This window comes from Myotis myotis, unplaced genomic scaffold (assembly GCF_014108235.1).
Source record: "Myotis myotis isolate mMyoMyo1 unplaced genomic scaffold, mMyoMyo1.p scaffold_m19_p_11, whole genome shotgun sequence".
NCBI classification, from domain to species: Eukaryota; Metazoa; Chordata; class Mammalia; order Chiroptera; family Vespertilionidae; genus Myotis; species Myotis myotis.
Window position 1 is genome coordinate 64338283 of NW_023416315.1, and position 25995 is coordinate 64364277.

Below are 25995 nucleotides of genomic sequence, written 5' to 3' on the forward strand. Positions count from 1 at the left end.
CCCCCACTGATTTCTGTCCTTATGACTTCTCTCTTCCAGAATGTCATATTGATGGGGTCACATAGTAAATAGCCTTTTGTATCTAGATTTTTTTCTTCTCCTTAACATAATCTTACCAAGGGCCCCAAACTTTTTGTGTCTGATTGAGTCTATAAACTTTTTTTTGAATAATGTTTATAAATGCATAAAGTTGAAATATAGACATAAAAGATCTGAAAGAGCTAATTTGTGATATAATAATATGTGTGCTTTTATTAATACATTAAATAATAAGACCTAGCAGTGGTTCTAATAACTACTATAATATCAAAGTAGTAATGAGCATATATTGCATTTTGAGATGTCTGTAATACTATAATAAAACATGGCAATATTGGGATTTCTATTGATAAAAGAATCAATAATTGCTCATAGTACTGTGCTTTGTTGCCTACCTTAATAACGAATGGAAAAGCAATGTTTCAAATAGAAGTTAATGAAAAAGAAAAATTTAAAGGTTTTCCTCATCTAAGTCTCCCTAAATGATATCTACAGATCCTTGGGGCTTCGTGTACAGCAGGTTAAGAATTCCCATTTCTAGGGCCGCATCATCATTCACAACCAGCCTGCAGAATGGGAAGGGAATAGAGAAGCAGCTGCGGGAGGTTCTTCTGGGCCTGGCCTGGGAGGGGCACATGTCCCTTCTGCTCATATTCTGCTGCAGAGGACTTAGTCATATGGCTCCACGTATCTGTAAGAAAGACAAAGAAACATAGTCTGGCTCTGTGCCCAAAGACGGAATGGGTGGATTTTAGCGGCTAGCTTGTAGTTTGTGCCACAGCTAGCCTTATTTAATATAACCCTTACAGAACACCACCTCATATGATACCACCACAAACAATAACGCATGGTTTAATCACTGTATAAAGTTTAATATCATTTAGCAAGTTAGAAACTCAGGACACAAATCTGGATCTTCTGGTTCCAAATCCTATCACTGCACCATGTCTTGGTGCCCTTATGATGCCATGTGATTGAAGGACCAATACAAAGATCTACTTGCATGAAAATATTGCTGCCTTTTCTATGGCTCGTCATTGCACTTGGGGTTTAATGCTCTTGTGGCTACTGTCTTGAAGCAACAATTTTATCTTTGAAGTTGTATTTTGTAGGTAAAGTCTGGTGAGACATTGGAGCATGCGCTGAAGATTTGTAGACTTGGCTCACATGCAGTACAATAAAACTCAATAGAAGGGACTAATTTGGGCAAGGGAGTGTCCATTAAAGTCGAAAGTTTGTTTTATAAAAAAGCAGGTTTCCCCAATGTGTATGTTAAAAAATTTACAAATTAGTTTACATGTTCTTACTTATGTAGACACATTTGTGTAGTTAAAATTAAGTGTGTATGAAAAGTTTAACTTCACAGAAAAGTCTTCTATATGTATTATTGTAATTTTAAATTTATTCGAAATAGGTCTAGTAAATGTATGCATTCACCAGTCACCTCACGTAAACACACACAGCTGGGGCGTGGCTTAGCAGAGATGGGAACATCAGCCAGTGAGTGTTAAAACTGCTGCAGAGCCCGGCTGGTGTGGCTCAGTGGATAGAGCGTCGGCCTGCGGACTTCAGGGTCCTGGGTTCGATTCCAGTCAAGGGCATGTACCTTGGTTGCAGGCACATCCCCGGTACGGGGTGTGCAGGAGGCAGCTGATCAATGCTTCTCTTTGATCGATGTTTCTAACTCTCTTTCCCTCTCCCTTCCTCTCTGTAAAAAATCAATAAAATATATTTTAAAAAAACCAAACTGTTGCAGAGCCGGGCTGGTGTGGCTCAGTGGTTGAGCATAGATGTATGAACCAGGAGGTCGTGGTTTGATTCCCCGTCAGGACACATGCCCAGGTTGCAGGCTGTTCCCCAGTAGGGGGCGTGCATGAGGCAGTCCATCCACGATGTTTCTCTCCTATCATTGATGTTTTTCTCTCTCTCCCTCTCCTTTCCTCTCTGAAGTAAATTAAAAAAAAACAAAAACCACTTTAAAAAACCATAAGCTGCTCCAGAAAGTCACGCCACTCGTTACTGCACATGATGCAGTGTGATCACGTGCTAATCAGTCCCGAGACATTGTTTGTGAGCGGTGACTCTGGATTTAAATATGTAGACTGTAGTTGTCCATATGTAATATTTACTTATGTAGGCAAAATTACTAGTGTTTTCTCTGACATATGGCCTATTCACTAAAATTTATTAAAAATAACAGTGAATTAATAACAAAAAATAACCTGTTATTTTAATTATTAGCAAATCTTGCTTAAAAGTATTTTAAAATTAACAGGGTGTTAATTTTCACATAGGACATACGGAACAGAAATTTTGTCGTTGAATCTGAAGTCCGTTAAATCGAGGTCCACAACATCGAAGGTTTACTGTACTGCCTGCCGCTCCTTCCCTCCCCCTGCACCGCCAGACAGGTTCCTGGCTGCCTGCTCGCTGCCCCCACCAGCTTGCCTCCTCCTCCCCACTCCCATCCCGTGACTACCTGTCCCAGCACCCAAGTCTCCTCAGCAGCAGAGGGGGGTTGGGGGGAGGCGTATGCATTCTGTTGTCCCCTCTGCCCTAGTGGCAGCCTGGGTTCGGGTGCAAGGAGGGTCACGGCCCCTTTGTCAGGTGACTCGGAGGGGCCCGCTTGAGCATCCCTAATTCAAGCACTGAATATGCACTGCTGTTGAGGTCGCAGTCCTCGGGGGTTGCCTGTGCCTGTGGCTTGTGGCCTTGCACTTTCACTTGGTACTAGACCTTGCCGTTATGTAGCTATCCCTGTCTGAGAATCCCAGTGAAAGCCACCATGCTGAATTACACAACGGAGGCATCCACTGTTGTCTAAGAAGTTCTGTTTTTAAACACAGGTTTACCCAGAAGGGATGGAAAGTCCCTTTGTCTGTCTCCCACTACCACATTGTCATGGATAAAGCTTCTTAGTTTCGAAAATTGTGGTACCAGATGGTGTCGCAGAGAGCCTGATGTGGAGGAGCTCCAGAAGAGCAGATTTCTGCAGGAAAATTCATACCAAACCCTGAACTGCGGTAGCAGAATGGGCCAAACGGCGAGGGTGGCAGGCCCAGGTAGAATGTCTGCAGGACCCCAGAGGATCCTGGCCAGGAAAAGCATTTGCACACAGTCAAGTGTCTGAGGGAAGCTGTGCAAAGGGAGGGAGCAAGGGAAGGAAGAGAAGAGAATAGCTAGAAGGGCAATACTCCTTAATATAATTTTGCTTGGGATGGGTTTGCCTTTGAAGATTTTCAAACTCGAAAGTGGCAGCAAGAAGCTGAGGGGCAGTGCATGTCATCATGTTTTATATGAGCAAATCTAAAAGTAGCAATTTATTGACATTTTGAAGCTTTGCTGATAATTTCGCATATTTTTCTATGACTGGTAGTTGTATCTCTATTGGTATTGTCTCTCTTGTAAAAACACTCAGAGTGACTCATGGATGCTTAGAATTGTCCAAGAGTTCTGATATTTTACTTCCTTAAAATCAAGAAGAAATATAAGTAGGAGGGCTTAGAAATTGAAACTAGAAGTCGTGGTTGCCATACCACTATTCAAAACCACTATTTTACTTCCTTTCCCACAGCTGTAATTTCATAGACAAAGCATATTGCTTTAAGCAAAAAGGTAAATGTTACAGGTTGAATTGTGTTCCCCCCACCAATTTATATGTTGAAATCCTAACCCCCAGTACCTCTGAATGTGAACTTACTTGGAAAGAGGGTTGTTGTAGAGTAACTGGTTAAGATGAGGTCCTACTGGAATAGGGAGGATCCCTAATCCAACATGTCCTATAGAAAGAGGAAATTTGGACACAGAGACACGTACACAGGGAGAACACATAAGAAGATGGCTATGCTTCCATGAGCCGAAGAACTACCAGAAACTTGGAGAAAGGCCTGAAACAGACCCTTCTTCCCTAGTGCCTTCAGAGGGTGCATGGGCCTGCTGGCACCTTCATCTTGTATTTCCAGCTTCCAGAACGGAGACAATAAATTTCTGTGTGTTTTTTTAAAGCCACTCAGCTTGTGGTATTTGTATGGCAGAAATGAATACAGTAAGCAACAGGATTGCTGCATCTGTATGATAAGGTCACATTTTATAAAGTTTCTCTATTTTATTCTAAATATATTTTTATTGATTTCAGAGAAGAAGAGAGAAGGAGAGAGAGAGAGATAGAAACATGAATGATGAGAGAGAATCATTGATTGGCTGCCTCATGCACGTCCCACACTTGGGATGGAGCCTGCAACCAGGGCATCTGCCCTGACTGGGAATCAAACTGTGACTTCCTGGTTCATAGGTCGATGCTCAATCAATGAGTCACGCCGGCTGGGCCTCTGTTTTATTAATAAGTGATTGATCAGGCCCTGGCCGGGTAGCTCAGTTGGTTAGAGCATCTTCCTGATAAGCCAAGGTTGCAGATTTGATCTCCAGTCAGGGCACATACAAGAATCAACCAGTGACTGCATGAATAAGTGGAACAACAAAACTCTTTCTCTCTCTCTCCCTCCCTCCCTCCCACCCCTCAAAAAAAAAAAAAAAAGTAAAAAAAAAATAAAATAAAAGTTACTAGTCAAAAAAGAGGAAAGATACAGAAAGCATGTGTTACTAAGGTACACTGAATAAACCAGCAATTTGAATCAAGGAGTTGGCCAGCAAATGACACCCCCCTTCAAAACCTCATTTGATTGTAGTTATAATTCTTTTTTTAAAAAAACATATTTTATTGATTTTTTACAGAGAGGAAGGGAGAGGGATAGAGAGTTAGAAACATCGATGAGAGAGAAACATGGATCAGCTGCCTCCTGCACACCCCCTACTGGGGATGTGCCTGCAACCAAGGTACATGCCCTTGAACGGAATCGAACCCGGGACCCTTCAGTCCACAGGCCGACGCTCTACCCACTGAGCCAAACCGGTTAGGGCGATTGTAGTTATAATTCTTAATGAATCACAGAACCTTCTGTTTGAAAAGAACAAAGAAATCCAGTTCATCCAGTCTTCTCTCTCTAATTTCCAATAGATAGATAGTTTTCTTAATGAATATTTCCCATAAAAAGAATCTATGATCCTGCTCAGGAATGTCTTGTTGGCCGTCTTGGTTTAGGTCTTCCATCCTATCCAATTTATGCCCACATCCTCCCCAAAATAATTTGAAGCAGTTGATGACCCTTTCCTTCCATCCAGTCTGAAATGCCATGGCCATATTGGTGGCTGGCTCAATAATACAATATTAGTTAAACAATTCACATGGATCAATGTTACTCTTGCTGATATAATACCATGTGTTAATTATGGGCGATGTCTTGATATTGGACTTAATTCAACTTCCTCAAATAATATATTAAAACTAAAATATAATGGGAGGATTCAGATTGAGAAAGCAATAATGCATATCGCCTCCATATTTTCCTGTTCATGCAGACTCACATTCCAACACCTTATTAGCTAGAAGCTGTTGAGACCCAGACCACAGCTGAGCAACTATATTACTTAAAGAGAGTCAATACATAAAATTAGAATATAAAGGAATTAGATTCTTAAGATCAGTAAGCCACTCCCCAATTATGTTTCATTTCTTCGTAAATTATACTATTATACTGTTAATCTCTGAAGATCCCAGGTGATTTTTAATGATAAAAGATTAATTTAATGATACTTGAAACCATAAGGGAGCATGGGGAAATACTGGCCACATTTGCACTAGATTTCAGAGAAAACCAGAAAGGCTGTTGTGTTTCTCTTGAGTCCATACATGAGCCTCTCACAGTCAGTTATCTACACAGTAGCTGGAGATTGTAGCACCCAAATATGATTAAGGGACCCCCCCCCCCTCGATCCTTCTTAAAATATTTATAGTTATCAATAATTAAAATAACACATTTTTATTTGTCCTTTAAATTATGAGTTTTATCATCTACATTTGAAGCTGAGCCTTGAGGGTTACTGCTCTGGGGTTGAGAGGGAAGTTACCGAACTTCTTTCATCCTGAAACTAGGCTTGGGTTAGGGATGATTACCTAATTCCTTTGGCATATCAAGAACCAACCCTACTCACTTGAGATCATAGCACCTGCATTGTGTAGAAAAGATAGCCCTTCCTCCTGTAATCACCAGGCCATGACACTTGCTGTGCTGCAGGGAATAGGATACGACGTAGAGCCATGGTTCTCAATGGTCTGAGAGCCAAGGTTCCATTTTCATAGCTAATGTTTTGTAATGCTTCTTTTATTATCCTGAAATGAAAGTCATAGATAATATAATTCATCTTCACATATAATTTCAGGAAATCAATATAATAGCCTAAGCCTAATATAATGGAAAAGTAATTTATTATAAAATAAGTTTTGCAATGTGTAAATGCCTGGACATGTCTAGACTAGAAGATATAATGACGGGGTCAGGTGCTTGAGTCTGGTTATAAAGAAAAAGTTTGAATTTAAGAGAAGTAACAAAGTGAGCTGTACAAGAAATACAGGAAAATGAAAGAGGAGAAGTACAAGTGGAAATGAAAATATACACTAGAATTCGGATATATAATACCAGATCAGACTTATTTGTATATGATAAGAGAAAGAGAAAAATAACCATAATTGAAATGTAGGTAATAGCCAGGACAAATTACAGACAGTGTAATGAAGAAAGTGCGGAAGTATGACATTTGTACAAATGCATTGTATCTTATTTGTTAGTACAGTGTAGAATAATTCCCTTTATTATAACAGCAGACAGGCAGTGATAAGGTATCATACACATACACACACACACACACACACACACACACACACACACACCCCCACACACACACCATATCTCCTGTCTTAAAATCCCTATGTATCCAATCTTTGGTATTTATTTATATTTTTAAAAATATTTTTTATTGATTTTTTACAGAGAGGAAGGGAGAGGGATAGAGAGCCAGAAACATCCTTGAGGGAGAAACATAGATCAGCTGCCTCCTGCACACCCCCCACTGGGGTTGTGCCCTCAACCAAGGTACATGCCATTGACCGGAATCGAACCTGGGACTCCCCAGTCCACAGGCCGACGCTCCAGCCACTGAGCCAAACTGGTTAGGGCCAATCTTTGGTATTTAAAAAGGCCTTGAATACTGGTGTCTTTAGATAAAAAGGATGCAAGCAGATTGGAAAACAAAACTCTCAGAAGAGGCTACCAAGAGGGTTGTTTCACAGGCTTCTGGGAACAGAATCAAAGTAAGATTGAAAAACAACAGACCATTACAAATTATATAATTTTAATATTGTAATTTTAAAAAATTTTATCCTTATTGTTGAAAATACTACACGTCTCTTCCCCCCTCCATCATTGACCCTGTCCTCACCATTCCAGGCCTTTATCACACTATTGTCAGTGTCCGTGGGTTAGGCATATATGCATATAAGTTCTTTGGTTAGTCTCCCTAAGGATCATCAGTCTGTCGCATGCTTCCATGTCTTTGGATTTATTTTGCTTGTCAGTTTCTTTTGTTCATTAGATTCCACATATAAGTGAGATCATGTGATATTTGTCTTGCTCTGACTGGCCTACTTTGCTTAACATAATAATCTTTTTAGAAAAATTCTTTATTGTTTAAAGTATTATATATGTCTCCTTTACCCCCCATTGACCTCTCCCCAGCCCCTCCTACCCCCTAGCACATGCCCTCACCCCTCCATATGCATGCATACAAGTCCTTTGGTTGGTATCTCCCCCCTCCCCCTAACACCCCCGCCCCCAGCACCGTCTTCCCTTTGAGGTTTGACAGTTTGTTCGATGCTTCTCTGTCTCTGGATCTATTTTTGCTCATCAGTGTATGTTGTTTGTTATATTCTACAAATGAGTGAGATCATGTGATATTTATTTTTCTCCAACTGACTTATTTAGCTAGCATAATGCTCTCCATGTCCATACATACTGTTGCAAAATGGTAAGCGTTCTTTCTTTTTAACAGCATCGTAGTATTGCATTGTGTAGGTGTACCACAGTTTTTAAAAAAATATATTTTATTGATTTTTTTACAGAGAGGAAGGGAGAGGGACAGAGAGATAGAAACATCAATGAGAGAGAAACATCGATCAGCTGCCTCCTGCACACCCCCTACTGGGGATGTGCCCGCAACCAAGGTACATGCCCTTGACTGGAATCGAACCTGGGACCCTTCAGTCCGCAGGCCGACGCTCTATCCACTGAGCCAAAGTGGTTAGGGCTGTACCACAGTTTTTTAATCCACTCATCTGCTGATGGGCACTTGCACTGTTTCCAGATCTTAGCTATTGTAAATAACGTGGCTATGAACATAGGGGTGCATATTTTCTTTCTGGTTGGTGTTTCAGGCTGCTTAGGATATATTCCTAGAAGTGGGATGACTGGGTCAAATGGAAGTTCCATTTTTAATTTTTTTGAGAAAACTTTACACTGTTTTCCATAGTGGTTGTACCAGTCTTCATTCCCACCAGTATAGCCATATTGGTGGCTATATCAATAATATAATGTTCATTGTATTATTGTTTAAAATATTTATAGTTATCAATAATTTAAAATAACACATAAATAATTCATGTTGTCCCAAAACTCCCTTACACTCTCCTCCTGCTTTTTAATTTTTTTCCCCAATTGCTGCAAGGAATGAGTGCTTTTTTTTCTACTTTGTCTTCTAATTTGCTGAGTTGGTCCTCTGCTTCTTCTGGTCTACTGTTTATTCCTCCCCGGATAGTCTTTATTTCAGCTATCATTCTTCATTTCCAGTTGATTCTTATTCCTGGTTTCTACCTCTTTTTTCATGTTGGTGTAGTTCTCATTAAGTTGTTTGTAGTTCTCACAAGGTTGTTTGAGCATCATTACTAGAATAACCATTACTTTGAATTCCTTATCTGACAAATTGCTTGCCTTCATTTCATTTAGTTCCTTTTCTGGCGATTCCTCCTTTTATTTCATTTGGGGGTTGTTTCTTTGTCTCCCCATTTTGGCTGTCCTTTTGTATTTGTTTCTATGTATTAGATCAAACTGCTATGCATCCCAGTCTTCGTGGTGTGGCCTTCTGTAGTAAGTGTTTTGTGGGACCCAGTGGTGCAATCTCTTAGATCTCCTGACTGGGTACTCTAGGAAAGTCCCTTGTATGAGTTATTTGTGCTCTCCTGTTGTAACTGGGTCTTGAATGTTGTTGTCCCATTCATGGGTGGAATCTCTTCTCAGGCTGGCTGACTATAAGGCTCACCCCTGACCACATCATGCGAGCTCTTGTGCAGGTGCTGACAGAACAAAACAAAACTCAACAAAACAAACAAACAAAAATGCATAAGACCCCCTACAACAACAACAAAGCAACCACAAAATAAGAGAGAATTAGTAAAAAGAAAAGAGAACAAGAATGATAGAAGAAAAGAAAGAAAAAATATAAGGAGAAAAAACAGGGGAAGAAAAGGGAATATGAAAAGGCAGAGATGAAATAAAGAAAATAAAAATATAGAAAAGGGGGAGAAAAAATATAAAAGAAAAGAGTTAGAAAAAATTTGAAAAGGAAAATAGAGAGAAAGCAGATAGACCAAAAATAAGAAAAGGAAAAAAGATAAGGAAACAGGCAAAAGAAGAAAAAGAAAAAAAAAATAGAGTAAACAAAGGGAAGAGAAAAATTAGATATATAAAAGAAAAATAGCCAAAACCGGTTTGGCTCAGTGGATAGAGCGTCGGCCTGCGGACTGAGGGGTCCTGGGTTCGATTCCGGTCAAGGGCATGTACCTGGGTTGCGGGCACATCCCCAGTGGGAGATGTGCAGGAGGCAGCTCCCTCTCATCGATGTTTCTCTCTCATCGATGTTTCTAACTCTCTATCTCTCTCCTTTCCTCTCTGTAAAAAATCAATAAAATATATTTTTAAAAGAAAAATAGAGACTAAAATAATAACAGATCAATAAAGAAGATAATGAATATAAAGAAAAAAACAAAAACAAAGAAAAAGAGAGCCCAGCTGGCATGGCTCAGTGGTTGAGCATTGACTATGAACCAGGAGGCCATCTTTTGATTCCCTGTCATAGCACATGCCCAGGTTGTGGGCTTGATCCCCAGGAGGCAGCTGATCAATGATTCTCTTTCATCATTGACGTTTCTATCTCTCTCTCTCCTTCCTCTCTGAAATGAATAAAATATTAAAAAGAAAAAGAGAAAAATAGTGGCGCTCTTCACTTCATAACTGTGATTTTGCTACTGTTATGAATCGTAATGTAAATATCTGATATGCAGGATGTATTTTCATTGTTACAAATTGAACATAAAGCATAGTGATTAATCACAAATTCAATATGTAATTATATATGTGTTTTCCGATGGTCTTAGGCGACCCCTGTGTAAGGGTCGTTCGACCCCCAAAGGGGTCGCGACCCATAGGTTGAGAACCGCTGCTCTAAGGCCAGTTGGCTAGGAGCCAGGGAGGAAGGGCTTTAGGCAGAATCAGGAGTATAGACCTCTGGGTCTCCCAGGAGGGGGAGGTGCTGTTCAGATTTCAGGGAAAGGGGTGGGCATGTTTCCCTGTCCCAGAGCTACTCCTGAGAGCGTCTCAGAATATACTTACCTGCCATCAGCTGGATGGAGAGCCTATATGCAGTTGAGTGGGATTAGTTGGATACCAGGAGTTTCTATCAGTTCTCCCGTGAGGGGGAGGCACCAGTCAGGTTCCTGGGATAGTGGGATGTACTGCCCACCCCCAAGCCAGTCACTTATGCTCCCTGAGACTGTGCAAACCCGTAAACTTGGCCTCTGCTGTAGTCTCCTCTGCAGAGTTTGAGATGCAGGGTGTGGCAGGCAGGGCTCCTGAGGGCGGGCTATATCACCTGGGCGGGGGCGGGGGGGGGGGGATTTCCTTTTCCTGAGCTGCAGCTTCTGAGAGGGGCCAGCACCTCTCAGGAAAAATGGCCCTTTTGATTTGGGGGATATGACTGCACGCAGGTCTCCTGGCCGCCTCTTTTCCATGTCTCCCCACCCCAGTCTCTCCTTAGGCACCTCGAATCTGCACCACCATCCCTCCACCAAAGCCTTGGGTAAGGAGCTGCAAATGAAAATCTTGTGCTCTCGTTTAAAAAACAAACAAAAAATCCTGAGGCTTTACCTTCAAAGGATCCAGACTCTCTAGCGGCCAGAAGCCCTGCTGGTTTTCACAGTTGGGTGCTACATGGGCTGCTGGGCTTTGTTGCTCCAGGCTGTGCAGCCCAGCCTGGGTTCTGAGCCTGGATCTTGTCTGGGAAATAATCCTCCTGTAGCTGAGAGATCCCTCCTCACCTTCAGCCTGCTGGCCATGGGAGCTGGGTTAGCCCCTCTCTCGACCTCGCCCTTCCCACCAGTCTCTGGGGGGTTTCTGTTCTTCCTTGATATGTCTCCTCCTCAATTGGACCTCAGTTGGTAATTCCGGGTGAATGTTCCCCAGTTTAGTTTTATTTTCAGTCTGGCCCTGGGAAGAGGTGCATGAAAGGTTTGCCTATTCAGCTGCCATCTTCTCTCTCTCTCTCTCTCTTTTAAAAAATAAATTTTTATTGATTCCAGAGAGGAAGGGAGACTTTAAGGGAGAAGTTGACAGCAATACAATCATAGTAGGGACTTTAACACCCCGCCCTGACTTCACTGGATAGATATTCCAGACAAACAATCAACAAGGAAATAGTGACTCTAAATGACACACTGGATCAGATGGATTTAATTGACATCTATAGAACATTTCACCCCAAAGTTGCAGAATATACATTCTTCTCTAGTGCACATGGGTCATTCTCAAAGATAGACCACATGTTAGGACACAAAACAAGTCTCTACAAGTTCAAGAAGATTGAAATCATATCTTCTCAGATGACAATGGAATGTAATTAGAAATCAACTACAGTAAAAACACTCAAACACATTCAAACGCATGGAGGCTAAATAGCCTGTTATTAAAATATAAATGTATTACCAATGAGCTCAAGAAAGAAAGAAAAAACTTCCTGGAAACAAATAAAAATGAACACTCAAAAACCTCAACTCTCTGGGACTCAGAGGACACAGTCCTAAGAGGGAAGTTCCTAGCACTACAGGCCTACCTCAAAAAACAAGAAAAATAAATAATGAACTATTTAACCCTACAACTTAAAAAATTGGAAAGAGAACAAGAAAAGCCCAGAGTAAGTAGAAGGAAGAAAAGACTAAAGATTAGGGCAGAAATAAATGACATAAAGGCTAAAAAAAATACTAATACAAAAAAATCAATGAAGCCCAGATGGCGTGGCTCAATGGTTGAGTGTCAACCTGTGAACCAGGAGGTCATGGTTTGATTCCCAGTCAGGTCATATGCCTGAGTTGCAGTCTCAGTTCCCAGTGGGAGATATGCAGGAGGCAGCCAATCAATGCTTTTCTCTCATCATTGATGTTTCTATCTCTCTCCCTCACCCTTCCTCTCTGAAATCAATAAAATTGTATTTAAAAAAAATAAATGAAACCAAGAGCAGGTTCTTTGAAAAGATAAGCAAGATTGATGAACTGTTAGCCAGACTCATCAAGAAACAAAGAGAGAGGACCTAAATAATAAAATCAGAAATGAAAGGGGTGACGTAATTACTGACATCACAGAAATCCAAAGGATTGTAAGAAAATACTATGAACAACTATATGCCAACAAGCTGGACAATGTGGATGAAATGGACAAATTCCTAGAAAAATACAATCTGCTGAAACTGAATCAGAAAACCTGAATAGGCCAATAGCAACTGATGAAATAGAAGCATTAATAATAATAATAAAAAACTCCAAGCAAACAAAAGCCCTTATCCAGATGGCTTCACAGGGAGGTTTTATCAAACATAACACCTATCCTCCTCAAACTATTCAAAAAAATCCAAGATGAAGGAACACTTTCAAGCTCTTTTTATGAGGCCAACATTATCCTAATTCCAAAGCCAGATAAAGACACTATGAAGAAAGAGAATTATAGGCCAATATCCCTGATGAGCATAGGTGCTAAAATCCTCAACAAAATATTAGCAAATCAGATCCAGCAATATATTAAAAAGATCATACACCACAACCAAGTGAGATTTATTCCAGGGATGTAAGGTTGGTACAATATTTGCAAGTCAATAAACATAACTCATCACATAAACAAATTGAAAGACAAAAATCACATAATCATATCAATCAACACAGAAAAAGCATTTGACAAAATCCAACACCCATTCTTGATGAAAACTCTCAGCAAAGTGGGAATAGAGAGATCATACCTCAACATAATAAATGCCATATATGACAAACCTAAAGCCAACATCATACTCAATAGGCAAAAACTGAAATCATTTCCCCTAAGAATAGGAACAGGATAGGGATGTCTGCTTTCTTTACTGTTATTTAACACTAGAGGCCTGGTGCATGAATTCGTGCATGGGTGGGGTTCCTTGGCCTGGCCAGGGATCGGGGCCAATTGGGGCCATCTCGCCCAGTCCCGATCAGGCCGATTGGGGCCGGCTAGCTGGGGAGGGGGGGGTGTGAGGGAGAAAGGGGCTGCAGGAGGTTGGCTGGCAGTGGGGAGGGGCCATGGGAGGTTGGCTGTGGGAGCACACTGACCACCAGGGGGCAGCTCCTGTGTTGAGCATCTGCCCCCTGGTAGTCAGTGCGTGTCATAGCAACCAGTCAACCGGTCATAATGGTCGCATAGGCTTTTACATATATAGAGAGACGGTACTGGAAGTGCTAGCCACAGGGATCAGATAATAAGAAAACATGAAAGACAAATATCACATGATCTCACTTATTTGTGAAATCTAATGAACAAAAGGAATTGACAACAAAATAAGACCTGAAGCAGGGAGGCATGGAAGAGACTGACATACCTCAATGTGGGATTGGGGGGAAAAGAAGAGATAAACCAAAGAACTTTTATGCTTATATGCATAGCCCATGGACACAGGCAATGGGGTGGAAAGACCTAGGGGTGGGTTGGTAGAGCCTGGGAGGAGCAGGAAGGGGGGGGGGAGAGGCAGAAAATGGGACATATCTGTAATACTATCAACAATAAAAAATATATTTTAAAAAAATGAGCAAAGGACCTAAAAGACACTTCTCCAAAGCAGACATACAAATGGCCAAGAGACATACGAAAAAATGCTTAATGTCACTGATCATCAGAGAGATGCAAATTACAATGACAATGAGGTAGCACCTTACAACTGTCAGAATAGCTACCATCAACAAATCAATAAATGACAAGTGCTGGAGAGGATGCGGAGAAAAGGGAACCCTAGTGCACTGCTGGTGGGAATGCAGACTGGTGTAGCCACTATGGGAAACAGTATGGAGTTTCCTCAAAAAACTAAAAATGGAACTTACATTTGACCCAGTGATCCCACTTCTAGGAATATATCCTAAGAAACCTGAAATAGCAATCAGAAAAAAAGTTATGCCCCACTGTTGATAGTGGAACAATTTGCAATAGCTACTAGTAAGATCTGGAAACAGCACAGTGCCCATCAGTAGAGGAGTGGATAAAAAAGCAGTGGTATGCCTTAGCTGACTTGGCTCAGTGGATAGAGTGTTGGCCTACAGGCTGAAGGGTTCTGGGTTCAATTCTAGTCAAGGGCACATGCCCAGGTTGCAAGCTCCCCCCCACCCCCCACCCCCGCCAGCCTGGGGCCTAGTGTGGGGAGGGTATACAGAAGGCAACCAATCGATGTGTTTCTCTTACATTGTTATTTCTCTCTGTCTTTCCCTCTCTCTTCCACTCTCTCTAAAAATCAATGGAAAATTATTCTCAGGTGAGGATTAAAAATAAAAAGGCTGTGGTACATTTACACCATGGAATACTATGCAGCAGTAAAAAAGAAGGATCTTTTACCCTTTGAGACAGCATGGAGAGACTTGGAAAGTATTATAAAAGTGAAATAAGCCATTCAGTTAAAGACAAGTATCACATGATCTAACTCATATTTGGAATCTAATGAACAAAATTAACTAATGAACAAAATAGAGTCAGAGACATAGAAGCATGGAACAGACTGATGAATTTCAGAGGGAAGGTGGGTGGGAAGAATTCAACCAGAACTTGTATGCATATATGCATAACCCATGGGCACAGACAAAGGGTGGTGAAGGCCTGAGGCAGGGGTGGTGGCGGGCTAGAAGGGGTCAATGGGGTAGCAAGGGGACATATATAATACTTTCAAAAATAAAGATTAAAAAACACATGCCCACATGAAAACTTGTATATGAATGTTCTAGCAGCACTATTATGGAAACAACCCAAGTATCCATCAACTGATGAATAGATAAATAAAATGTGCTATACCTGTACAATAGAATATTATTTGGCAATGAAAAGAAATGAAGTACTGATACATGGTACAACATGGATGAACCTTAAAAACATGCTGAGGGAAAGAAGTCAGACAAAGGAGCACATATTGTACTCGTTTAGTGATACAAAATGTTCAGAATAAGCAAATTCATAGAGACAAAAAGTAGTTTGTGGTTGCTTAGGGATAGGTAGTTGAGGTAAAATGGGGAGTGATTGCTAATGGGTATAGGATTTCTTTATGGGGTGATGAAATGCATTCTAAGATTGATTGTGTGATAGTTGCACAACTCAGAATATACTAGAAACCATTGAATACTACTTTAAATATGTGAATTTTATAGTATTAAATTTTATTTCAATAAAGATGTTATTTAAAAACATCAGGCAGAGTGTTGCATATGGTGAGACATCTGGTATCCTCAATCCAGCTCAACTAAATGCTAGTTTTACCTCCTAATCATTGTGACAACCAATAATTCCTCCTCAGAGTTTCAAAATAACCCCTAGTGAGAATCACTGAAGTATGGAAGAAGTAAAATAAAGTCCACCCATTTTGGTGGACTAGAAGGGTGAAGACAGAATTGAGGGTGGGAAGATTTTTGCACAAATTCTCATCTCTTTATTCTGAGGTCCTGAAACAGGAGAGGAAATGAGCTATGCTGGCCTCCTCCCAGCCTCAACAATTGTATATTTGATCAGTTGGGAGGAATACCAAGAGAAGATGAATTATTCCTCCACTCACTGGTTTTGAACCTGGGAGTAAACTACAATTACGAAGGCAGTAGTCATTTCCCTACAAAAAATTCTAGAACAAATACTCCAAAAATTTATTTGGAACCAAGAAAAAACCCCGAATAGCTGCAGCAATACTAGGCCTGCAAGAATATCGGAATTCATCTCCTCATGACGTAGCTGTGTATATGGCAGGCACTTTAGGCTTCATAGCCTTTCCCTTTCGGGTTTTCAAACTATTCAGTCAACTATATCATGTAACTTAATCCTGAAAGTTTTTTCTAGTTCCTAACCTAATCCTACTACCAAACTTCCTGCTCAACTGTAAATTTAATTTTGTAGTAAATCTAACTATTTGGATATGTAAGAACTACACTTACCAAAAAGGTTTCATTCAAATACTGATCTAGTCTGCACTATCCACCTGAAAACTGCAAAAAAAATCAGCTAATTAATTTTCATAAATGATTTTAAATTATTCAAGTAATTGTTTTCTCTTAATGAATCATGCAAATTCATTTGTCTATATAAATTAATCATAGCAAAGAACATCCTTACATATTATCTATATTTACTAACTCTATAAGTATAAGCACTTATACTTGTGTATTTTTGGTAGACATATGGTTTCTCAAATTATGTAAATTGAGTCCTACGTTGATAATCATGATTTTTCTGCTGAATATTTAATAGAAGACTTTTTTTGGCATTTTTAATCAGAAAGTAAATTAATGAAAGCATATGCATGAAAATGGTAAACTTCATATAATCTGAGGGAGACGATTGTACTAGACTGTAAACTTCATGAGGATTTTTGTTCATCATTATATCTCCCATGCCAACTCCTAGCATATAGTAAGTGCTCAATATATACTGTTACTGGCATATAGTAAGTGCTCAATATATAATTGTTCCATTAATGAATCAAAATACTCTAATTCCAGTCTTGATATTTGTAGAGGGAAACTAACGATGCCTGACTAGCGTTGTCATTAAAAGATCAAGTTGTTGGCTCATGTCTCAGTTTAGGAAAGAAACCAGTGAGTAAAATCAGTGAGTAAAATTGAATTAGGAGGGGCAAGAAAAGTCTAGTTTCCTATTGCATGGTTCATACAAGAAAAGTGCGCTCTGATTTACTGACTTTCAGACTATATGAGGTCAGAGGTACATGAACATTGGTTCAATGACCAGTCATTTTTGCACGATGTCAAGGTTGGCAATAACTTCAAAGTCAATTTTTTCAAACCAACCTAACATCTAAAGCTTGATTCTCCTTTACAATATTTCTTCCAAGGGCCTAGCCAAAGAGGGAACTTACCACCTCCAGATCAGTCCCTTCCATGTAGGACAGTTTGGTGAGAAAAGTCTTCATTCTATTGCATCCACATTGGCCTTCCTGAGCTTCTCACACCAAGCAAGGATGGGTAGAACACATATACTTCCTCTTCTATCAGCACCCTCTATGGATTTGAGGCCTTCGTTGGCTAGGTGTAATTTCCCGCTTTGTACAAACCCTCCAAACTAGGATATGATTCCTTTTTCTGGTCACTCTCCCAGTGAATGGGCCTCTGTTTATATCTCTTTTAAAGTGTAGTTCAGACAGAACCCAGTATTTTAGCTGTGTTTATGTGCAACAACTGTGTTCCTGCCAAATATTGGATTTGTAGATAGCCAGGAGCGTCCCAGACATGTTTTCCTGGGAGTGTAGTGGCAATTCCTATGACTCTGCAACAACCTCTCTGTCTCTCATATCAGAGGTAGAGCTTTGAGGTTGGAGAAAATGATTCTTTCCTAGGTCACAGAAAACAACAACAAAGAGAACATGCATTTCTTTCATGTCCATGGTCAGGAAACACATGAAGGCTAACATAAAGCTGTTTAATGGTTTTGCTTTGCTAATAAGTTAGCTAATGAATGTAAAGTGTCTAGCCTGGTGTCTGGTTTAGAGTAGTGATTCAACAAATATTAGTTACTTTTTCCTTTCTTCTTGCCACCTTTTAGAATTTTTTTTGGAATTTCCCCCCACTTTTAAACACAAGGATGATGCAGGGATGAATGAACAGACTATAAAATATTTTAGTAGACTCTTTTTTAATTCCAAGAAGATGTGAGTTTTGTTTTCTTTAAGTAAAATCCGAAGTGACAGATAAGATACAAATATCTCAGATGTTTTCCAAATAAAATATAGCACTTAAGTTGAACATTCATTTTATTAATCTAGTTGACTTGTGCATTATTTTGCATCTTCATTCATCTAGCTGGGTTGTGTGTTTAAAACGATCTTCCTAAGACTAGAAATACAAGAATTTAAAAGTGAGAAGTTTCAATTAGATCCTCTCTCGCCTTATTGTATTATAGTTCTCAGTTTCACAAGTGATTAAGAAAAGAGAACTAACATTGATGGGGGAATTTTTGAATATCCTATAGCAACTGTTTCTTTAAAAACATTTTCTGAGAAATGTAAAGTAACCTTGTTCCCATAAACGAACCTGCTGTTCCTGACAGTGTGGGCAACCGTCTCTTCTAGCAATAAGAAACACACTGAACTTTGACTCGCTTTTTTATGAAGCCATTTGTTTTAGAAAAAAGAGTGGCACTAGATGTGGGTATTCCTCCACAAGGTACTAAGAAGAAAGTGTCATGCTATGGCATTAAAAACAGTGTGAGCATCAAGGTGTCAGCTGACGATTTACTACTGCCTAGCAAAACAGGTCTTGCCAAGAATCTCAACACTCTGGAATCTGTGGGGCTTTCTCTACTGATGCGCTTTTTCAAAAATGTTACCAAATCTAACTCTTTCCTTACTAAATGACGATTACAACACTGAAATTGCTTTATAAACAGTCTGTTTAGGATTAATATCTGATGAAATACCCAGCAAGGTTCCTGAATTTATATAAAACCCATCCTAACTTTCATATGCTCTAATTCTAGAGATTTCTCATATTCAAGATATACAACTGCTATTTGAAAAATGTGGAAAGTTTGAATGGAAAAAATGTATCTCTATATTCATTGCAGCATTCTTTATTTATGTATCCATCTATTTATTTAAAATATCTGGTCTTAGGAGTCAAATTCTTGTGTTGGATAGGAACTTGGTTGGGGGGGGAGTGGGGGGTGGGAATAAAAGAAGATGATGAGAGGCAAATGTAACCTGAAGAAAGGAAGTTGATCCATCATGAAGGCAATAGAAGTAAATAGAGATAAATGCCCCTGGCTCCTTATAGAGTAGGACTGGTCCCATCAACAGGCTAGAGATATCAAATAAGAAAAAGAGCGATCAGGACATGGATTTAAATAACTACCTTCTCACTCTCTACATTGCAGCATTATTTACAATAGCCAAGACATGGAAGCAGCATAAGTGTCCATCAATGGATGACTGGATAATGTAATATATATTGTGTCCCAAAAATGTATACACACACTTCGAATAATTATACAGGCAGTGTTTATTAAAATACATTTCATTTTCAAAATTGGGCTATCAGCTGTTAAAGTGTGTGTACATTTTTTTTTGGGGGGGGGGGACCCTGTATATAAAATACTAGTAAAATATTATTCATCCATTAAAAGAAGGATATCTTGCCATTTGAGACAACATGTATGGACCTGGAAGATATTACACTAAGTGAAATAAGTCAGACAAAGACAAATACCATAGAATATTTTTGTCTCACTTATATGTGAAATCTAAAAAAAAACCCCAACACCCCCAAATTAAACAAAACAGAGCTCATAGACACAGGCAGCAGATTGGTGGTTGCCACAGACAGGGGGTGAGATTGGGTGAAATGGGTGAATGAGGTAAAAATATACAAAATTCTGGCTATAAAATAAATCAATCCTGGGATATAATATACAACATGGTGACTATAGTTATTAATATTCGATAGTATATTTGGAAGTTGCTAAGTTTGTAATATATACAAATATTAAAACAGTATGTTTTGTATCTGAATATAATATAATGTTATATGTCATTATACCTCAATAAAATATTAATAACAAATATTACATGTCTCTTGATGTCATATCCTAAGAAAAACATCACATTACTTATATTGCATTCCATTAAAAACATGTAAGCCCTAACTGGTTTGGCTCAGTGGGTAGAGCGTCGGCCTGCAGACTGAAGGGTCCGAGGTTCGATTCTAGTCAAGGGCATGTACCTTGGTTTCGGGCACATCCCCAGTAGGGGGTGTGCAGGAGGCAGCTGATAGATGTTTCTCTCTCATCGATGTTTCTAACTCTCTATCCCTCTCCCTTCCTCTCTGTAAAAAAAATCAATAAAATATATTTTTTAAAGAACCATGTAAAACATCAATGTAATCATGAAGAAACATTAGGCAAATCCAAATGAACTCATTCTACAAAACAACTGGCCTGTATTAATCAAAATGTCATTGTCAGCCCTGATCGGTTTGGCTCAGTGGATAGAGCCTTGGCCTGGGGACTGAAGGGTCCCAGGTTCGATTCCAGTCAAGGGCATGTGCCTTGGTTGCGGGCACATCCCCAGTGGGGGGTGTGCAGGAGGCAGCTGATCGGTGTTTCTCTCTCATCGATGTTTCTGACTCTCTGTCCCTCTCCCTTCCTCTCTGTGAAAAAATCAATAAAAAAATATTTTAAAAAATGTCATTGTCATGAAAGACAATGGAAGGCTAAAGAATGATTCCAGGTTAAACAAAAGTAGAGAGACATGACAACTAAATGCAATATGTGGTACTGCATTGGGTCTTAAATTGGATAAAAAAAATTCATAACAGGCATTATCAGTATGACTGACAAAATTTTAATATAGACTAAAGGTTAAACAAAAATATTCTATCAATGTTAAATTTCTTTTTTTATTGTTAATCCTCACCTGAGGATATTTTTCCATTGCTTTTTAGAGAGAGTGGGAGGGGGAGAGACAGAGAGAAAGAAATATTGATGTGAGAGAAACACATCAGTTGGTTGCCTCCTGCGTGCACCCCAACCAGGGCCTGGGATAGGTCCTGCAACTGGGGTACCTGCTCTTGAACAGAATCTAACCCAGGATACTTAAGTCCATAGGTCACTACTCCATCCACTGAGCCAAATTGGCTAGGGCAAAGTTCTTGGATTTGATAACTATACTGTTCTTATGTAAGAACTAGAGGCCCAGTGCATGAAAATTCATGCACTGGAAGGGGGGGGGGGCTCAGCCCAGCCTGCCCCCTCTCACAGTCTGGGAGCCCTCAGGGGCAGGAGGTGACCTGGCGATCAGGTGAAGGTGATGCCCCCATCACACCTCTGCTGCTGCCACTGCTGGCAGCACAAGCCTCGGGCGGCCCTGGTTACCTGAGCTTCGGCTGGCCCTGAGGCTTGCCTGTGCCTTGGGTGGCCCTGGGCGGCTGGGGGGACTGAGGGGACTGGGAGACTCTGGAGGCAGACACCTTGGCGGGGCAGAGGGGACTAGGCGCCGCCATCTTGTGGCTGTGGGCGCCCCCATCTTTGAGGGCAGGACAGTCAATTAGCATATTTCCTCCTTATTGGCTGTGGGTGCTGCCATCTTTGAGGGTGTGGCAGTCAATTAGCCTATTCCCTCTTTATTAGATAGGATAATGTCATTGCTTTCAGAAAATACACACTGAAGTAATTAGGGATAAAGGGGCATGATATATGCAACCCATTCTCAGATGGTTCAAAAAATCATAAACGTATTTGGACTTGGAGAAAGAAAGATGTGAGAGAGAGAAAGAGTGAGAGGGAACAGGTATGCAAATCTGACAAAATGTAAAAAAAAATTGGTGAATCTGGGTAGAGTATGGAAATTACTTGTATTCTTGCAAGTTGTTATTAAATTTGAAATTATTTCAGAATTGAAAGTTAAAGAAAACTAATCAAACAAAAAAACCAACTTCATACAAACAAAAACAAAATCATGATGAATGCTTTTACATGATGGATGATTAGTTTTAACTGTCCATTTATAGTATATGTTGTATAGTATTAGCAATTCTATACAACAGTCGTTCCTTTTATTGTCCTTGTTGGTTGTTCTCTACATAGAAAATGAATGTTTTAATTAGGCCAAGGGCCCAACTAAACCAAGCCACTAGAACTGACTTTTCCTACACATTTTCTTATTACGTTCATTGTGAGAATGAATGTTGTCAATATTTCTTCTAGCCCAATTTTTAAAAAAATATATTTTATTGATTTTTTAACAGAGAGGAAGGGAGAGGGATAGAGAGTTAGAAACATCGATGAGAGAGAAACATCGATCAGCTGCCTCCTGCACACCCCCCACTGGGGATGTGCCTACAACCGAGGTACATGCCCTTGACCGGAATCGAACCTGGGACCCTTCAGTCCACAGGCTGACGCTCTATCCACTGAGCCAAACCGGCTAGGGCTCTTCTAGCCCAATTAAAATGAAAATGTATGCATTTAATCCCATCCAGTAACTTTTAATGGTTGCCTATTATGTGCCAGGTTGTGTGCTAGATGATGATAAAACAAAGAGGAATAAATTATGGTCTGTTTCTTGATAACTTCACACTAATGGGAGAGTCAGGCATTTAATCAGGATGATGTACAACAGGAGCAGGAAGATGGAGCAGTTATTTGTCTGTGGAAACTAGTTTCACAGAAGTGACATCTGAAATGGGTCTTGAAGGATGAGTATGACTTTTCCAGGTGGAGGGGCAGGATATTTCCAGGCATGAGGAGTAGCATATGCAAAGCCTCGAACAGTTCAATAGTCATATCTAATTGTATGCTAGATTTAGTTCAGAGGCATTGAAGCCTAGGTTAGCTACTTTAAAAAATATTTTTATTGTAAAATATACAGATTCATAAAAGTGCATAACTATCAGCTTATTAAATTATTACAAAGCAAATAAATATGCAATGACAATTGATGTCAAGATCTATAAAATGGCCAGTAACCCAACGTTGGCACTCCTCTTCTGTACACTTCCCAACCCTCTCCTTCCTTCAAAGGTAGTCACTATTCTATTCTTTTAATAGTTGCTTTAACAAATGGACACACCCACATAACCAACGCTCTATCATCTCTATTTAAAGTTCCCTTGTATCCCATACTCCCTTCCCATACAATGTAACTACTGTTTGCTTTGTGGATTTCTGCAAAGGACGAGAAATCAGTGTGTTTGGTGCATCAAGTTGTGAAGTGGTGGGAGGGCCGGATATCATAAGTGTTTATTATTATTCCCCATACTGTGCTCTAGGTTCTTTTGGATGCTTTATTCATTCATTGATTTCTCACGACACTGAAAGTAGCATGCAGCTGAAGCAATGGAGGCTCAGAAGGTTCTCACAGAACTCGTGAGCGATGGAGATCGGACTAACACCCAAATTCTTTGGACTCCCAGCAAAACACATGCTCCTTTTACTAATGCTTCTTAAGATTTGACTTCTTCATGTAGAAAATTGGTCAACAAGGATTTTAAATTGGAGAGTAGTAGTATTTGATTTGTTTGGATTATTATTCTGTTGATAGTGTGGAATAATGGAGTGAAGAAGAGACTGGTCTTAGGGACACTATAGAAGTATTTATTGTAATGAGGTTTTGGACTAGAAGATTGATGGTGTATATGGAGAGAGGAAATTGTATTTCCTAGACTTTTCCGAGGTCTAACCAAATATTTATGGTGATAGGTTAGGCTGGGATAAGTGAGATGAGAAACCTTGTACACAGTAACTTGCATTACTTTGCATCTTTGCATATGCTCCTCTCTGACTCCTGAATAGACAGCAACAGTGTTGATTAGATTTTGGAAGAGGAAGAACAGGTTTGGGGAGAAGATAAGTCCAGTTTGGGTCCAGCTAATTATGTGATGCTGAAGAAATTCAGATGGTCTGTCTCATGGGTAGTTAGAAATAGAGCTCAGAGGCACCAGGGACAGGTCTGAGCTGGAGATAAAATTTTAGGAATAATCAGAATATATATAACTTAAGGCAAAAGATCTGCATTCAGACAGACCTGCATTTAAATTTTATCCCAGACACTAATGATCTGTTTCCCTATTTGTAAAATGGGATATCTAACACAGAATCTTTGTAAAGATTCAGTGAAAACTAGAAAGCACTTAGCACATTGTCTGAGTTCAACAACAAAATTATAATTAGCTATTATCAGATTATAATACAGATTTACTTACAAATTCTACTACAATAAAAAATCTTTTTCATTTATTTTATTATTTTTTCCATCACCATTTATCCCTATACCTTCTTCTAACTTCCCCACCCCCAAAGTCACGAGTTCTTTTTTTTTCTATTTTGCTCAATCCCTTCACCATCCCCACCCCCACCCCCACCAGAGCTGTTTACCTGAAAAAAGCATTTTTTTATGGAATTCATTTAAATGCTATCTGAAATGCATCTGATTGGAAAATCTGTAAGGTTTGCTCACATGTCAGCATGGTGCATGCATTGTGTAACCTGGCTCGCAAGACCTAAGTGTGTGTCTTTAGCACCAGGAATGGAAGACACAAGTCCATGTCAGGGTTTACTTGTAGGCAAATATCTCCAGGGAGCAACCCAGGGGCAACCACTCCCTACCCTCTTAAAAATAAGCATTTTAGGGAAATATTCTCTTCTTTTTCTTATCATGTTATTTGCACACTGTTGGGTGTTAAGTTCTAAATAGTTGATAATAGATCAACAGTATAATGTTTGTCCTTTTAAATAAAAATTTCTATGACTCCTTTTAAACTGTCAGTCTTTTGTGGCCCATAATCCAGTGATGGCGAACCTTTTGAGCTTGGCGTGTCAGCATTTTGAAAAACCCTAACTTAACTCTGGTGCTGTGTCACATATAGAAATTTTTTGATATTTGCAACCATAGTAAAACAAAGATTTATATTTTTGATATTTATCTTATATATTTAAATGCCATTTAACAAAGAAAAATCAACCAAAAAAATGAGTTCGTGTGTCACCTCTGACACGCGTGTCATAGGTTCGCCATCACTGCCATAATTTAATTTGTACATAATTATGAATTTAATTGTGTTGTAAAATGCCACGTTATAATCAAAGGTAGCAAAATCTGAACCAAAGTATATATGTCCTTTAGGAACAAGAATTGCTTCAACTTCATTTTTTTTTATGCTGTTTTAGTGGAATCTGTTTAGAACAAGTAGGAAAAGCTTAAAGAAAGGAAAAAAAATGATGATAAAAAAGAATCTAGTGATTAAAGTTAAGGAATCACAAAAGTTTATCCACACAAGGCTACCAAATTGAGCTTAGTTTAAAGAATAAGTTTGACTAGCATTTCCTTGTTTTGATGTTCCTAATAGCATAAGCAAACATTAAAAAAAAATCAGTAGCTTTAATTAGCTACTATTGTTCTTGAAGTAATTATATATTGTAATAAGCTGTATGCAACAATTCTTCCCATTCTTATGTGCCCATATCCCTTTGAAATATGAGTTTTGCTGTTCTTCCTATCAAGAAGGGGAATCTGTCTCTCCAGTTCTTGAATCTGTGCTGGCCTTTTGATTTACTTTGACTAATAAAATGTGGTGGAAGTGATGCCACTCATGTAACTCTGCCAGTCCAAATCATTGATCTACAGCAGCGGTTCTCAACCCGTGGGTCGAGGCCCCTTTGGGAGTCGAACGACCCTTTCACAGGGGTTGCCTAAGACCATCAGAAAACACATATATAATTACACATTGTTTTTGTGATTAATCACTATGCTTTAATTATGTTCAGTTTGTAACAATGAAATTGGGGGTTACCACAACATGAGGAACTGTATTAAAGGGTTGTGGCATTAGGAAGGTTGAGAACCACTGATCTATAGACTTGGGAGCACATAAAATGGCTCTAAGACGCTAATTCTAGGGTAATTTGTTATGCAGTAATAGTGTGTGTGTTTTATAATTCTCTTATCTTGAAGATGAGAGGATAATTTTAAACTGTAAAAGAGTCTTAG